The 14,669-nt window shown below is 55.0% G+C and overlaps 15 non-coding genes across 15 annotated transcripts; all 15 read left to right on the forward strand.

The window, feature by feature from the left end:
• Window positions 1-685: 685 nt before the first annotated feature.
• LOC126178049 (5S ribosomal RNA) lies at window positions 686-804 on the forward strand. The gene has a single exon (XR_007535967.1). It is a non-coding gene; the product is annotated as a 5S ribosomal RNA (ribosomal RNA).
• An 836-nt stretch (window positions 805-1,640) lies between these two features.
• Window positions 1,641-1,759, forward strand: LOC126178050 (5S ribosomal RNA). The gene has a single exon (XR_007535968.1). It is a non-coding gene; the product is annotated as a 5S ribosomal RNA (ribosomal RNA).
• An 836-nt stretch (window positions 1,760-2,595) lies between these two features.
• Window positions 2,596-2,714, forward strand: LOC126178051 (5S ribosomal RNA). The gene has a single exon (XR_007535969.1). It is a non-coding gene; the product is annotated as a 5S ribosomal RNA (ribosomal RNA).
• Window positions 2,715-3,550: 836 nt separating this feature from the next.
• LOC126178052 (5S ribosomal RNA) lies at window positions 3,551-3,669 on the forward strand. The gene has a single exon (XR_007535970.1). It is a non-coding gene; the product is annotated as a 5S ribosomal RNA (ribosomal RNA).
• An 836-nt stretch (window positions 3,670-4,505) lies between these two features.
• LOC126178054 (5S ribosomal RNA) lies at window positions 4,506-4,624 on the forward strand. The gene has a single exon (XR_007535971.1). It is a non-coding gene; the product is annotated as a 5S ribosomal RNA (ribosomal RNA).
• Window positions 4,625-5,450: 826 nt separating this feature from the next.
• On the forward strand, window positions 5,451-5,569 carry LOC126178087 (5S ribosomal RNA). The gene has a single exon (XR_007536003.1). It is a non-coding gene; the product is annotated as a 5S ribosomal RNA (ribosomal RNA).
• Window positions 5,570-6,395: 826 nt separating this feature from the next.
• LOC126178303 (5S ribosomal RNA) lies at window positions 6,396-6,513 on the forward strand. Its single transcript, XR_007536210.1, has one exon. It is a non-coding gene; the product is annotated as a 5S ribosomal RNA (ribosomal RNA).
• An 836-nt stretch (window positions 6,514-7,349) lies between these two features.
• On the forward strand, window positions 7,350-7,468 carry LOC126178287 (5S ribosomal RNA). The gene has a single exon (XR_007536194.1). It is a non-coding gene; the product is annotated as a 5S ribosomal RNA (ribosomal RNA).
• An 827-nt stretch (window positions 7,469-8,295) lies between these two features.
• LOC126178191 (5S ribosomal RNA) lies at window positions 8,296-8,414 on the forward strand. The gene has a single exon (XR_007536104.1). It is a non-coding gene; the product is annotated as a 5S ribosomal RNA (ribosomal RNA).
• Window positions 8,415-9,253: 839 nt separating this feature from the next.
• Window positions 9,254-9,372, forward strand: LOC126178192 (5S ribosomal RNA). Its single transcript, XR_007536105.1, has one exon. It is a non-coding gene; the product is annotated as a 5S ribosomal RNA (ribosomal RNA).
• Window positions 9,373-10,216: 844 nt separating this feature from the next.
• LOC126178353 (5S ribosomal RNA) lies at window positions 10,217-10,335 on the forward strand. Its single transcript, XR_007536258.1, has one exon. It is a non-coding gene; the product is annotated as a 5S ribosomal RNA (ribosomal RNA).
• An 855-nt stretch (window positions 10,336-11,190) lies between these two features.
• LOC126178159 (5S ribosomal RNA) lies at window positions 11,191-11,309 on the forward strand. The gene has a single exon (XR_007536073.1). It is a non-coding gene; the product is annotated as a 5S ribosomal RNA (ribosomal RNA).
• Window positions 11,310-12,149: 840 nt separating this feature from the next.
• LOC126178447 (5S ribosomal RNA) lies at window positions 12,150-12,268 on the forward strand. Its single transcript, XR_007536348.1, has one exon. It is a non-coding gene; the product is annotated as a 5S ribosomal RNA (ribosomal RNA).
• An 840-nt stretch (window positions 12,269-13,108) lies between these two features.
• Window positions 13,109-13,227, forward strand: LOC126178300 (5S ribosomal RNA). Its single transcript, XR_007536207.1, has one exon. It is a non-coding gene; the product is annotated as a 5S ribosomal RNA (ribosomal RNA).
• An 845-nt stretch (window positions 13,228-14,072) lies between these two features.
• On the forward strand, window positions 14,073-14,191 carry LOC126178555 (5S ribosomal RNA). The gene has a single exon (XR_007536444.1). It is a non-coding gene; the product is annotated as a 5S ribosomal RNA (ribosomal RNA).
• The last annotated feature ends 478 nt before the right edge of the window (window positions 14,192-14,669 follow it).

Raw genomic sequence — 14,669 nt, forward strand, 5'->3', positions numbered from 1 at the left:
ATTTGCCAAGAAGACTTTGAAAACGACAAAACAGTACGAATCGGCAGGTGAATTCTGAAATACGTACCGCCTATTGTTGTGTAGGAGTGTAGAGTTCCAAATTTGATTTGTAACCACGAATTTATTCCTTAGTCGTCTCGTCTCGTCTCGTCTCGTCTCGTCCCGCAGACGTTTGTCGTGCTTGCGCTGTCATATGGACCACGACCCGAGCGGCAGCGAGCGGCAGTCGAGCAAAGTCGGGACAAGTCGGGACGGGGACCGGGACAGGGATAGGAATGGTGCGAATGCACTGCAAACTACGCAGACACCTGGTGTGAGGCGAGGCGAGGCGAGGAAGCCCACATCGCTACCAGTGGGCCCTCCAGCACGACACTGGCGCACCCTGCACAGGCCCTCCGCTGAGCACCAGGGACAAGATGCGTCCTCCGCTAGTGTCGAAGGCTGCACGCGCCCAGCGAATGACAGGGGGTGCAACGAGCAGCAGTGCGTCTCACACACGCGGCGGTGCGCCCGCCAATTCGGCCGTCACTCTGCTGGGACGCCGGGCGCGCCTCCCCGCGCCGTCCTCGAGGAACTGGCGGTTGCGGAAGGAAGCGCTTTCGTCAAATGCGGCCGAAAACTAACATTTTGTGTGTTGGGAGAAAAGCCGAACGCGAATTCTGCCGTGCTCCTACATTAGATGAGCGCCAACGGCCATACCATGATGAATACACCGGTTCTCGTCCGATCACCGAAGTTAAGCATCATCGGGCCCGGCTAGTACTTGGATGGGTGACCGCCTGGGAAACCCGGGTGCTGTTGGCTCCCTTCCTGTTATGTTTTTTGTTATGTCGCCAGCCCAATTTTCAAACTACCTTTCTGTTGTGACAAAGATGCTTCCTTAAGCCTTTTAAACTACTGTAATGGTACGAAAATGCAGTAATTAACTCAGTTTGAGGGAGAATGTGCTAACCACGTTTGCCAAGAAGACTTTGAAAACGACAAAACAGTACGAATAGGCAGGTGAATTCTGAAATACGTACCGCCTATTGTTGTGTAGGAGTGTAGAGTTCCAAATTTGATTTGTAACCACGAATTTATTCCTTAGTCGTCTCGTCTCGTCTCGTCTCGTCTCGTCCCGCAGACGTTTGTCGTGCTTGCGCTGTCATATGGACCACGACCCGAGCGGCAGCGAGCGGCAGTCGAGCAAAGTCGGGACAAGTCGGGACGGGGACCGGGACAGGGATAGGAATGGTGCGAATGCACTGCAAACTACGCAGACACCTGGTGTGAGGCGAGGCGAGGCGAGGAAGCCCACATCGCTACCAGTGGGCCCTCCAGCACGACACTGGCGCACCCTGCACAGGCCCTCCGCTGAGCACCAGGGACAAGATGCGTCCTCCGCTAGTGTCGAAGGCTGCACGCGCCCAGCGAATGACAGGGGGTGCAACGAGCAGCAGTGCGTCTCACACACGCGGCGGTGCGCCCGCCAATTCGGCCGTCACTCTGCTGGGACGCCGGGCGCGCCTCCCCGCGCCGTCCTCGAGGAACTGGCGGTTGCGGAAGGAAGCGCTTTCGTCAAATGCGGCCGAAAACTAACATTTTGTGTGTTGGGAGAAAAGCCGAACGCGAATTCTGCCGTGCTCCTACATTAGATGAGCGCCAACGGCCATACCATGATGAATACACCGGTTCTCGTCCGATCACCGAAGTTAAGCATCATCGGGCCCGGCTAGTACTTGGATGGGTGACCGCCTGGGAAACCCGGGTGCTGTTGGCTCCCATCCTGTTATGTTTTTTGTTAAGTCGCCAGCCCAATTTTCAAACTACCTTTCTGTTGTGACAAAGATGCTTCCTTAAGCCTTTTAAACTACTGTAATGGTACGAAAATGCAGTAATTAACTCAGTTTGAGAGAGAATGTGCTAACCACGTTTGCCAAGAAGACTTTGAAAACGACAAAACAGTACGAATAGGCAGGTGAATTCTGAAATACGTACCGCCTATTGTTGTGTAGGAGTGTAGAGTTCCAAATTTGATTTGTAACCACGAATTTATTCCTTAGTCGTCTCGTCTCGTCTCGTCTCGTCTCGTCCCGCAGACGTTTGTCGTGCTTGCGCTGTCATATGGACCACGACCCGAGCGGCAGCGAGCGGCAGTCGAGCAAAGTCGTGACAAGTCGGGACGGGGACCGGGACAGGGATAGGAATGGTGCGAATGCACTGCAAACTACGCAGACACCTGGTGTGAGGCGAGGCGAGGCGAGGAAGCCCACATCGCTACCAGTGGGCCCTCCAGCACGACACTGGCGCACCCCGCACAGGCCCTCCGCTGAGCACCAGGGACAAGATGCGTCCTCCGCTAGTGTCGAAGGCTGCACGCGCCCAGCGAATGACAGGGGGTGCAACGAGCAGCAGTGCGTCTCACACACGCGGCGGTGCGCCCGCCAATTCGGCCGTCACTCTGCTGGGACGCCGGGCGCGCCTCCCCGCGCCGTCCTCGAGGAACTGGCGGTTGCGGAAGGAAGCGCTTTCGTCAAATGCGGCCGAAAACTAACATTTTGTGTGTTGGGAGAAAAGCCGAACGCGAATTCTGCCGTGCTCCTACATTAGATGAGCGCCAACGGCCATACCATGATGAATACACCGGTTCTCGTCCGATCACCGAAGTTAAGCATCATCGGGCCCGGCTAGTACTTGGATGGGTGACCGCCTGGGAAACCCGGGTGCTGTTGGCTCCCATCCTGTTATGTTTTTTGTTATGTCGCCAGCCCAATTTTCAAACTACCTTTCTGTTGTGACAAAGATGCTTCCTTAAGCCTTTTAAACTACTGTAATGGTACGAAAATGCAGTAATTAACTCAGTTTGAGAGAGAATGTGCTAACCACGTTTGCCAAGAAGACTTTGAAAACGACAAAACAGTACGAATCGGCAGGTGAATTCTGAAATACGTACCGCCTATTGTTGTGTAGGAGTGTAGAGTTCCAAATTTGATTTGTAACCACGAATTTATTCCTTAGTCGTCTCGTCTCGTCTCGTCTCGTCTCGTCCCGCAGACGTTTGTCGTGCTTGCGCTGTCATATGGACCACGACCCGAGCGGCAGCGAGCGGCAGTCGAGCAAAGTCGGGACAAGTCGGGACGGGGACAGGGACAGGGATAGGAATAGTGCGAATGCACTGCAAACTACGCAGACACTTGGTGTGAGGCGAGGCGAGGCGAGGAAGCCCACATCGCTATCAGTGGGCCCTCCAGCACGACACTGGCGCACCCCGCACAGGCCCTCCGCTGAACACCAGGGACAAGATGCGTCCTCCGCTAGTGTCGAAGGCTGCACGCGCCCAGCGAATGACAGGGGGTGCAACGAGCAGCAGTGCGTCTCACACACGCGGCGGTGCGCCCGCCAATTCGGCCGTCACTCTGCTGGGACGCCGGGCGCGCCTCCCAGCGCCGTCCTCGAGGAACTGGCGGTTGCGGAAGGAAGCGCTTTCGTCAAATGCGGCCGAAAACTAACATTTTGTGTGTTGGGAGAAAAGCCGAACGCGAATTCTGCCGTGCTCCTACATTAGATGAGCGCCAACGGCCATACCATGATGAATACACCGGTTCTCGTCCGATCACCGAAGTTAAGCATCATCGGGCCCGGCTAGTACTTGGATGGGTGACCGCCTGGGAAACCCGGGTGCTGTTGGCTCCCTTCCTGTTATGTTTTTTGTTATGTCGCCAGCCCAATTTTCAAACTACCTTTCTGTTGTGACAAAGATGCTTCCTTAAGCCTTTTAAACTACTGTAATGGTACGAAAATGCAGTAATTAACTCAGTTTGAGGGAGAATGTGCTAACCACGTTTGCCAAGAAGACTTTGAAAACGACAAAACAGTACGAATCGCCAGGTGAATTCTGAAATACGTACCGCCTATTGTTGTGTAGGAGTGTAGAGTTCCAAATTTGATTTGTAACCACGAATTTATTCCTTAGTCGTCTCGTCTCGTCTCGTCTCGTCTCGTCCCGCAGACGTTTGTCGTGCTTGCGCTGTCATATGGACCACGACCCGAGCGGCAGCGAGCGGCAGTCGAGCAAAGTCGGGACAAGTCGGGACGGGGACCGGGACAGGGATAGGAATGGTGCGAATGCACTGCAAACTACGCAGACACCTGGTGTGAGGCGAGGCGAGGCGAGGAAGCCCACATCGCTACCAGTGGGCCCTCCAGCACGACACTGGCGCACCCCGCACAGGCCCTCCGCTGAGCACCAGGGACAAGATGCGTCCTCCGCTAGTGTCGAAGGCTGCACGCGCCCAGCGAATGACAGGGGGTGCAACGAGCAGCAGTGCGTCTCACACACGCGGCGGTGCGCCCGCCAATTCGGCCGTCACTCTGCTGGGACGCCGGGCGCGCCTCCCCGCGCCGTCCTCGAGGAACTGGCGGTTGCGGAAGGAAGCGCTTTCGTCAAATGCGGCCGAAAACTAACATTTTGTGTGTTGGGAGAAAAGCCGAACGCGAATTCTGCCGTGCTCCTACATTAGATGAGCGCCAACGGCCATACCATGATGAATACACCGGTTCTCGTCCGATCACCGAAGTTAAGCATCATCGGGCCCGGCTAGTACTTGGATGGGTGACCGCCTGGGAAACCCGGGTGCTGTTGGCTCCCTTCCTGTTATGTTTTTTGTTATGTCGCCAGCCCAATTTTCAAACTACCTTTCTGTTGTGACAAAGATGCTTCCTTAAGCCTTTTAAACTACTGTAATGGTACGAAAATGCAGTAATTAACTCAGTTTGAGGGAGAATGTGCTAACCACGTTTGCCAAGAAGACTTTGAAAACGACAAAACAGTACGAATCGGCAGGTGAATTCTGAAATACGTACCGCCTATTGTTGTGTAGGAGTGTAGAGTTCCAAATTTGATTTGTAACCACGAATTTATTCCTTAGTCGTCTCGTTTCGTCTCGTCCCGCAGACGTTTGTCGTGCTTGCGCTGTCATATGGACCACGACCCGAGCGGCAGCGAGCGGCAGTCGAGCAAAGTCGGGACAAGTCGGGACGGGGACCGGGACAGGGATAGGAATGGTGCGAATGCACTGCAAACTACGCAGACACCTGGTGTGAGGCGAGGCGAGGCGAGGAAGCCCACATCGCTACCAGTGGGCCCTCCAGCACGACACTGGCGCACCCCGCACAGGCCCTCCGCTGAGCACCAGGGACAAGATGCGTCCTCCGCTAGTGTCGAAGGCTGCACGCGCCCAGCGAATGACAGGGGGTGCAACGAGCAGCAGTGCGTCTCACACACGCGGCGGTGCGCCCGCCAATTCGGCCGTCACTCTGCTGGGACGCCGGGCGCGCCTCCCCGCGCCCTCCTCGAGGAACTGGCGGTTGCGGAAGGAAGCGCTTTCGTCAAATGCGGCCGAAAACTAACATTTTGTGTGTTGGGAGAAAAGCCGAACGCGAATTCTGCCGTGCTCCTACATTAGATGAGCGCCAACGGCCATACCATGATGAATACACCGGTTCTCGTCCGATCACCGAAGTTAAGCATCATCGGGCCTGGCTAGTACTTGGATGGGTGACCGCCTGGGAAACCCGGGAGCTGTTGGCTCCCTTCCTGTTATGTTTTTTGTTATGTCGCCAGCCCAATTTTCAAACTACCTTTCTGTTGTGACAAAGATGCTTCCTTAAGCCTTTTAAACTACTGTAATGGTACGAAAATGCAGTAATTAACTCAGTTTGAGGGAGAATGTGCTAACCACGTTTGCCAAGAAGACTTTGAAAACGACAAAACAGTACGAATCGGCAGGTGAATTCTGAAATACGTACCGCCTATTGTTGTGTAGGAGTGTAGAGTTCCAAATTTGATTTGTAACCACGAATTTATTCCTTAGTCGTCTCGTCTCGTCTCGTCCCGCAGACGTTTGTCGTGCTTGCGCTGTCATATGGACCACGACCCGAGCGGCAGCGAGCGGCAGTCGAGCAAAGTCGGGACAAGTCGGGACGGGGACCGGGACAGGGATAGGAATGATGCGAATGCACTGCAAACTACGCAGACACCTGGTGTGAGGCGAGGCGAGGCGAGGAAGCCCACATCGCTACCTGTGGGCCCTCCAGCACGACACTGGCGCACCCCGCACAGGCCCTCCGCTGAGCACCAGGGACAAGATGTGTCCTCCGCTAGTGTCGAAGGCTGCACGCGCCCAGCGAATGACAGGGGGTGCAACGAGCAGCAGTGCGTCTCACACACGCGGCGGTGCGCCCGCCAATTCGGCCGTCACTCTGCTGGGACGCCGGGCGCGCCTCCCCGCGCCGTCCTCGAGGAACTGGCGGTTGCGGAAGGAAGCGCTTTCGTCAAATGCGGCCGAAAACTAACATTTTGTGTGTTGGGAGAAAAGCCGAACGCGAATTCTGCCGTGCTCCTACATTAGATGAGCGCCAACGGCCATACCATGATGAATACACCGGTTCTCGTCCGATCACCGAAGTTAAGCATCATCGGGCCCGGCTAGTACTTGGATGGGTGACCGCCTGGGATCCCGGGAGCTGTTGGCTCCCTTCCTGTTATGTTTTTTGTTATGTCGCCAGCCCAATTTTCAAACTACCTTTCTGTTGTGACAAAGATGCTTCCTTAAGCCTTTTAAACTACTGTAATGGTACGAAAATGCAGTAATTAACTCAGTTTGAGGGAGAATGTGCTAACCACGTTTGCCAAGAAGACTTTGAAAACGACAAAACAGTACGAATCGGCAGGTGAATTCTGAAATACGTACCGCCTATTGTTGTGTAGGAGTGTAGAGTTCCAAATTTGATTTGTAATCACGAATTTATTCCTTAGTCGTCTCGTCTCGTCTCGTCTCGTCTCGTCCCGCAGACGTTTGTCGTGCTTGCGCTGTCATATGGACCACGACCCGAGCGGCAGCGAGCGGCAGTCGAGCAAAGTCGGGACAAGTCGGGACGGGGACAGGGACAGGGATAGGAATGGTGCGAATGCACTGCAAACTACGCAGACACCTGGTGTGAGGCGAGGCGAGGCGAGGAAGCCCACATCGCTATCAGTGGGCCCTCCAGCACGACACGGCCGCACCCCGCACAGGCCCTCCGCTGAACACCAGGGACAAGATGCGTTCTCCGCTAGTGTCGAAGGCTGCACGCGCCCAGCGAATGACAGGGGGTGCAACGAGCAGCAGTGCGTCTCACACACGCGGCGGTGCGCCCGCCAATTCGGCCGTCACTCTGCTGGGACGCCGGGCGCGCCTCCCCGCGCCGTCCTCGAGGAACTGGCGGTTGCGGAAGGAAGCGCTTTCGTCAAATGCGGCCGAAAACTAACATTTTGTGTGTTGGGAGAAAAGCCGAACGCGAATTCTGCCGTGCTCCTACATTAGATGAGCGCCAACGGCCATACCATGATGAATACACCGGTTCTCGTCCGATCACCGAATTTAAGCATCATCGGGCCCGGCTAGTACTTGGATGGGTGACCGCCTGGGAAACCCGGGAGCTGTTGGCTCCCTTCCTGTTATGTTTTTTGTTATGTCGCCAGCCCAATTTTCAAACTACCTTTCTGTTGTGACAAAGATGCTTCCTTAAGCCTTTTAAACTACTGTAATGGTACGAAAATGCAGTAATTAACTCAGTTTGAGGGAGAATGTGCTAACCACGTTTGCCAAGAAGACTTTGAAAACGACAAAACAGTACGAATCGGCAGGTGAATTCTGAAATACGTACCGCCTATTGTTGTGTAGGAGTGTAGAGTTCCAAATTTGATTTGTAACCACGAATTTATTCCTTAGTCGTCTCGTCTCGTCTCGTCCCGCAGACGTTTGTCGTGCTTGCGCTGTCATATGGACCACGACCCGAGCGGCAGCGAGCGGCAGTCGAGCAAAGTCGGGACAAGTCGGGACGGGGACAGGGACAGGGATAGGAATGGTGCGAATGCACTGCAAACTACGCAGACACCTGGTGTGAGGCGAGGCGAGGCGAGGAAGCCCACATCGCTACCAGTGACGCCCTCCAGCACGACACTGCCACACCCCGCACAGGCCCTCCGCTGAACACCAGCGACAAGATGCGTCCTCCGCTAGTGTCGAAGGCTGCACGTGCCCAGCGAATGACAGGGGGTGCAACGAGCAGCAGTGCGTCTCACACACGCGGCGGTGCGCCCGCCAATTCGGCCGTCGCTCTGCTGGGACGCCGGGCGCGCCTCCCCGCGCCGTCCTCGAGGAACTGGCGGTTGCGGAAGGAAGCGCTTTCGTCAAATGCGGCCGAAAACTAACATTTTGTGTGTTGGGAGAAAAGCCGAACGCGAATTCTGCCGTGCTCCTACATTAGATGAGCGCCAACGGCCATACCATGATGAATACACCGGTTCTCGTCCGATCACCGAAGTTAAGCATCATCGGGCCCGGCTAGTACTTGGATGGGTGACCGCCTGGGTAACCCGGGTGCTGTTGGCTCCCTTCCTTTTTTTTTGTTATGCCGCCAGCCCAATTTTCAAACTACCTTTCTGTTGTGACAAAGTTGCTTCTTTAAGCCTTTTAAACTACTGTAATGGTACGAAAATGCAGTAATTAACTCAGTTTGAGGGAGAATGTGCTAACCAAGTTTGCCAAGAAGACTTTGAAAACGACAAAACAGTACGAATCGGCAGGTGATTTCTGAAATACGTCACCGCCTATTGTTGTGTAGGAGTGTAGAGTTCCAAATTTGATTTGTAACCACGAATTTATTCCTTAGTCGTCTCGTCTCGTCTCGTCTCGTCTCGTCTCGTCCCGCAGACGTTTTTCGTGCTTGCGCTGTCATATGGACCACGACCCGAGCGGCAGCGAGCGGCAGTCGAGCAAAGTCGGGACAAGTCGGGACGGGGACAGGGACAGGGATAGGAATGGTGCGAATGCACTGCAAACTACGCAGACACCTGGTGTGAGGCGAGGCGAGGCGAGGAAGCCCACATCGCTACCAGTGACGCCCTCCAGCACGACACTGCCACACCCCGCACAGGCCCTCCGCTGAACACCAGCGACAAGATGCGTCCTCCGCTAGTGTCGAAGGCTGCACGTGCCCAGCGAATGACAGGGGGTGCAACGAGCAGCAGTGCGTCTCACACACGCGGCGGTGCGCCCGCCAATTCGGCCGTCGCTCTGCTGGGACGCCGGGCGCGCCTCCCCGCGCCGTCCTCGAGGAACTGGCGGTTGCGGAAGGAAGCGCTTTCGTCAAATGCGGCCGAAAACTAACATTTTGTGTGTTGGGAGAAAAGCCGAACGCGAATTCTGCCGTGCTCCTACATTAGATGAGCGCCAACGGCCATACCATGATGAATACACCGGTTCTCGTCCGATCACCGAAGTTAAGCATCATCGGGCCCGGCTAGTACTTGGATGGGTGACCGCCTGGGTAACCCGGGTGCTGTTGGCTCCCTTCCTTTTTTTTTGTTATGCCGCCAGCCCAATTTTCAAACTACCTTTCTGTTGTGACAAAGTTGCTTCTTTAAGCCTTTTAAACTACTGTAATGGTACGAAAATGCAGTAATTAACTCAGTTTGAGGGAGAATGTGCTAACCAAGTTTGCCAAGAAGACTTTGAAAACGACAAAACAGTACGAATCGGCAGGTGATTTCTGAAATACGTCACCGCCTATTGTTGTGTAGGAGTGTAGAGTTCCAAATTTGATTTGTAACCACGAATTTATTCCTTAGTCGTCTCGTCTCGTCTCGTCTCGTCTCGTCTCGTCCCGCAGACGTTTTTCGTGCTTGCGCTGTCATATGGACCACGACCCGAGCGGCAGCGAGCGGCAGTCGAGCAAAGTCGGGACAAGTCGGGACGGGGACAGGGACAGGGATAGGAATGGTGCGAATGCACTGCAAACTACGCAGACACCTGGTTTGAGGCGAGGCCAGGCGAGGCGAGGAAGCCCACATCGCTACCAGTGACGCCCTCCAGCACGACACTGCCACACCCCGCACAGGCCCTCCGCTGAACACCAGCGACAAGATGCGTCCTCCGCTAGTGTCGAAGGCTGCACGTGCCCAGCGAATGACAGGGGGTGCAACGAGCAGCAGTGCGTCTCACACACGCGGCGGTGCGCCCGCCAATTCGGCCGTCGCTCTGCTGGGACGCCGGGCGCGCCTCCCCGCGCCGTCCTCGAGGAACTGGCGGTTGCGGAAGGAAGCGCTTTCGTCAAATGCGGCCGAAAACTAACATTTTGTGTGTAGGGAGAAAAGCCGAACGCGAATTCTGCCGTGCTCCTACATTAGATGAGCGCCAACGGCCATACCATGATGAATACACCGGTTCTCGTCCGATCACCGAAGATAAGCATCATCGGGCCCGGCTAGTACTTGGATGGGTGACCGCCTGGGAAACCCGTGTGCTGCTGGCTCCCTTCGTGTTTTTTTTTGTTATGTCACCAGCCCAATTTTCAAACTACCTTTCTGTTGTGACAAAGATGCTTCTTTATGCCTTTTAAACTACTGTAATAGTACGAAAATGCAGTAATTAACTCAGTTTGAGGGAGAATGTGCTAACCAAGTTTGCCAAGAGCACTTTGAAAACGACAAAACAGTACAAATCGGCAGGTGATTTCTGAAATACGTCACCGCCTATTGTTGTGTAGGAGTGTAGAGTTCCAAATTTGATTTGTAACCACGAATTTATTCCTTAGTCGTCTCATCTCGTCTCGTCTCGTCTCGTCCCGCAGACGTTTGTCGTGCTTGCGCTGTCATATGGACCACGACCCGAGCGGCAGCGAGCGGCAGTCGAGCAAAGTCGGGACAAGTCGGGACGGGGACAGGGACAGGGATAGGAATGGTGCGAATGCACTGCAAACTACGCAGACACCTGGTGTGAGGCGTGGCGAGGCGAGGCGAGGCGAGGCGAGGCGAGGAAAACCACATCGCTACCAGTGGGCCCTCCAGTACGACACTGCCACACCCCGCACAGGCCCTCTGCTGAACACCAGGGACAAGATGCGTCCTCCGCTAGTGTCGAAGGTTGCACGCGCCCAGCGAATGACAGGGTGTGCAACGAGCAGCAGTGCGTCTCACACACGCGGCGGTGCGCCCGCCAATTCGGCCGTCACTGTGCTGGGACGCCGGGCGCGCCTCCCCGCGCCGTCCTCGAGGAACTGGCGGTTGCGGAAGGAAGCGCTTTCGTCAAATGCGGCCGAAAACTAAAATTTTGTGTGTTGGGAGAAAAGCCGAACGCGAGTTCTGCCGTGCTCCTACATTAGATGAGCGCCAACGGCCATACCATGATGAATACACCGGTTCTCGTCCGATCACCGAAGTTAAGCATCATCGGGCCCGGCTAGTACTTGGATGGGTGACCGCCTGGGAAACCCGGGTGCTGCTGGCTCCCTTCCTGTTTTTTTTTGTTATGTCACCAGCCCAATTTTCAAACTACCTTTCTGTTGTGACAAAGATGTTTCTTTATGCCTTTTAAACTACTGTAATGGTACGAAAATGCAGTAATTAACTCAGTTTGAGGGAGAATGTGCTAACCACGTTTGCCAAGAGGACTTTGAAAACGACAAAACAGTACGAATCGGCAGGTGATTTCTGAAATACGTCACCGCCTATTGTTGTGTAGGAGTGTAGAGTTCCAAATTTGATTTGTAACCACGAATTTATTCCTTAGTCGTCTCGTCTCGTCTCGTCTCGTCTCGTCCCGCAGACGTTTGTCGTGCTTGCGCTGTCTTATGGACCACGACCCAAGCGGCAGCGAGCGGCAGTCGAGCAAAGTCGGGACAAGTCGGGACGGGGACAGGGACAGGGATAGGAATGGTGCGAATGCACTGCAAACTACGCAGACACCTGGTGTGAGGCGAGGCGAGGCGAGGCGAGGAAGCCCACATCGCTACCAGTGGGCCCTCCAGCACGACACTGCCACACCCCGCACAGGCCCTCCGCTGAACACCAGGGACAAGATGCGTCCTCCGCTAGTGTCGAAGGCTGCACGCGCCCAGCGAATGACAGGGGGTGCAACGAGCAGCAGTGCGTCTCACACACGCGGCGGTGCGCCCGCCAATTCGGCCGTCACTCTGCTGGGACGCCGGGCGCGCCTCCCCGCGCCGTCCTCGAGGAACTGGCGGTTGCGGAAGGAAGCGCTTTCGTCAAATGCGGCCGAAAACTAACATTTTGTGTGTTGGGAGAAAAGCCGAACGCGAATTCTGCCGTGCTCCTACATTAGATGAGCGCCAACGGCCATACCATGATGAATACACCGGTTCTCGTCCGATCACCGAGGTTAAGCATCATCGGGCCCGGCTAGTACTTGGATGGGTGACCGCCTGGGATACCCGGGTGCTGCTGGCTCCCTTCCTGTTTTTTTTTGTTATGTCACCAGCCCAATTTTCAAACTACCTTTCTGTTGTGACAAAGATGCTTCCTTAAGCCTTTTAAACTACTGTAATGGTACGAAAATGCAGTAATTAACTCAGTTTGAGGGAGAATGTGCTAACCTAGTTTGCCAAGAGGACTTTGAAAACGACAAAACAGTACGAATCGGCAGGTGATTTCTGAAATACGTCTTCGCCTATTGTTGTGTAGGTGTGTAGAGTTCCAAATTTGATTTGTAACCACGAATTTATTCCTTAGTCGTCTCGTCTCGTCTCGTCTCGTCTCGTCCCGCAGACGTTTGTCGTGCTTGCGCTGTCATATGGACCACGACCCGAGCGGCAGCGAGCGGCAGTCGAGCAAAGTCGGGACAAGTCGGGACGGGGACAGGGACAGGGATAGGAATGGTGCGAATGCACTGCAAACTACGCAGACACCTGGTGTGAGGCGAGGCGAGGCGAGGCGAGGAAGCCCACATCGCTACCAGTGGGCCCTCCAGCACGACACTGCCACACCCCGCACAGGCCCTCCGCTGAACACCAGGGACAAGATGCGTCCTCCGCTAGTGTCGAAGGCTGCACGCGCCCAGCGAATGACAGGGGGTGCAACGAGCAGCAGTGCGTCTCACACACGCGGCGGTGCGCCCGCCAATTCGGCCGTCACTCTGCTGGGACGCCGGGCGCGCCTCCCCGCGCCGTCCTCGAGGAACTGGCGGTTGCGGAAGGAAGCGCTTTCGTCAAATGCGGCCGAAAACTAACATTTTGTGTGTTGGGAGAAAAGCCGAACGCGAGTTCTGCCGTGCTCCTACATTAGATGAGCGCCAACGGCCATACCATGATGAATACACCGGTTCTCGTCCGATCACAGAAGTTAAGCATCATCGGGCCCGGCTAGTACTTGGATGGGTGACCGCCTGGGAAACCCGGGTGCTGCTGGCTCCCTTCCTGTTTTTTTTTGTTATGTCACCAGCCCAATTTTCAAACTACCTTTCTGTTGTGACAAAGATGTTTCTTTATGCCTTTTAAACTACTGTAATGGTACGAAAATGCAGTAATTAACTCAGTTTGAGGGAGAATGTGCTAACCAAGTTTGCCAAGAGGACTTTGAAAACGACAAAACAGTACGAATCGGCAGGTGATTTCTGAAATACGTCACCGCCTATTGTTGTGTAGGAGTGTAGAGTTCCAAATTTGATTTGTAACCACGAATTTATTCCTTAGTCGTCTCGTCTCGTCTCGTCTCGTCTCGTCCCGCAGACGTTTGTCGTGCTTGCGCTGTCTTATGGACCACGACCCAAGCGGCAGCGAGTGGCAGTCGAGCAAAGTCGGGACAAGTCGGGACGGGGACAGGGACAGGGATAGGAATGGTGCGAATGCACTGCAAACTACGCAGACACCTGGTGTGAGGCGAGGCGAGGCGAGGCGAGGCGAGGAAGCCCACATCGCTACCAGTGGGCCCTCCAGCACGACACTGCCACACCCCGCACAGGCCCTCCGCTGAACACCAGGGACAAGATGCGTCCTCCGCTAGTGTCGAAGGCTGCACGCGCCCAGCGAATGACAGGGGGTGCAACGAGCAGCAGTGCGTCTCACACACGCGGCGGTGCGCCCGCCAATTCGGCCGTCACTCTGCTGGGACGCCGGGCGCGTTTCCCGCCGCCGTCCTCGAGGAACTGGCGGTTGCGGAAGGAAGCGCTTTCGTCAAATGCGGCCGAAAACTAACATTTTGTGTGTTGGGAGAAAAGCCGAACGCGAATTCTGCCGTGCTCCTACATTAGATGAGCGCCAACGGGCATACCATGATGAATACACCGGTTCTCGTCCGATCACCGAGGTTAAGCCTCATGGGGCCCGGCTAGTACTTGGATGGGTGACCGCCTGGGAAACCCGGGTGCTGCTGGCTCCCTTCCTGTTTTTTTTTTTGTTATGTCACCAGCCCAATTTTCAAACTACCTTTCTGTTGTGACAAAGATGCTTCCTTAAGCCTTTTAACCTACTGTAATGGTACGAAAATGCAGTAATTAACTCAGTTTGAGGGAGAATGTGCTAACCTAGTTTGCCAAGAGGACTTTGAAAACGACAAAACAGTACGAATCGGCAGGTGATTTCTGAAATACGTCACCGCCTATTGTTGTGTAGGTGTGTAGAGTTCCAAATTTGATTTGTAACCACGAATTTATTCCTTAGTCGTCTCGTCTCGTCTCGTCTCGTCTCGTCCCGCAGACGTTTGTCGTGCTTGCGCTGTCATATGGACCACGACCCGAGCGGCAGCGAGCGGCAGTCGAGCAAAGTCGGGACAAGTCGGGACGGGGACAGGGACAGGGATAGGAATGGTGCGAATGCACTGCAAACTACGCAGACACCTGGTGTGAGGCGAGGCG

Source organism: Schistocerca cancellata, chromosome 3, assembly GCF_023864275.1.
Source record: "Schistocerca cancellata isolate TAMUIC-IGC-003103 chromosome 3, iqSchCanc2.1, whole genome shotgun sequence".
Taxonomy (NCBI): domain Eukaryota; kingdom Metazoa; phylum Arthropoda; class Insecta; order Orthoptera; family Acrididae; genus Schistocerca; species Schistocerca cancellata.